Genomic DNA, 965 nt, shown 5'->3' on the forward strand with positions numbered 1-965 from the left:
CCGCCTCTTTCGCCGCCTCCCGCAGTGGCAGTTTCAGCGCCAGACGGAAGTATTTCATTAGGCGGCAGGTGCAGCTTTTGTGGGCGAGGAATGCGCTATTTTTTAAACGTTTTTGTAATAAAATAGTACTTCTCCTAATTATTTACCCCTGCCAGGTTGTTTGGCTCTGCTGGCAGGAAACCCCTCCCGGACTGTCAGCGACTTCGCGCAGTGCTGAGACAACTTGAGTCAAACCGTGACAAACTTCGTTCCTCGCTTCCAAACGAAAACGCGCCTTTCCCCGGCGTAACCGTTTTTCGGTAACACTGTCCTTGCACCGCCCGGCCGCGAAATACCATCCCGCTGTCGCTCTTCAGTCTGTCCCCGACTGAACGGCACGCATTCAATTAAAGATGCCTCATGAAAAGCAAAAAGCAAATAATTACTGAGCTCCGCTCACAACACACAACATGCCCACGATTTGCTAAACAAACAAACAGACAAACAAGCAAACAAAGCCTCCACAGGAACCAAAACTAAAGCAAAGGCGCATCACGGAGAGACGCTCTCTGCGGCCAAGCCAGGCTGGACACCTTGCGGGACAAGGCGCCCGTGCCTAACTCGGTGTCACTGAAGTTACCGGCACCACCTTCCCCTCTAATTTTGCCACCCCGCAGCCCCCCGCCTGTCCAGGGCATCCATCCCGCGCGGCGGCGACCAGTGACAGGAACCAAAACTAAAGCAAAGGCGCATCACGGAGAGACGCTCTCTGCGGCCAAGCCAGGCTGGACACCTTGCGGGACAAGGCGCCCGTGCCTAACTCGGTGTCACTGAAGTTACCGGCACCACCTTCCCCTCTAATTTTGCCACCCCGCAGCCCCCCGCCTGTCCAGGGCATCCATCCCGCGCGGCGGCGACCAGTGCTGTCCCACGCGCGCCGTGGCACCGCGTCCCGCGCGGCCCCGCGGGACCCGCGCCCCCTCCCC

This window comes from Aptenodytes forsteri, unplaced genomic scaffold (genome assembly GCF_000699145.1).
Source record: "Aptenodytes forsteri isolate BGI_AS27 unplaced genomic scaffold, ASM69914v1 Scaffold108, whole genome shotgun sequence".
Lineage (NCBI taxonomy): Eukaryota > Metazoa > Chordata > Aves > Sphenisciformes > Spheniscidae > Aptenodytes > Aptenodytes forsteri.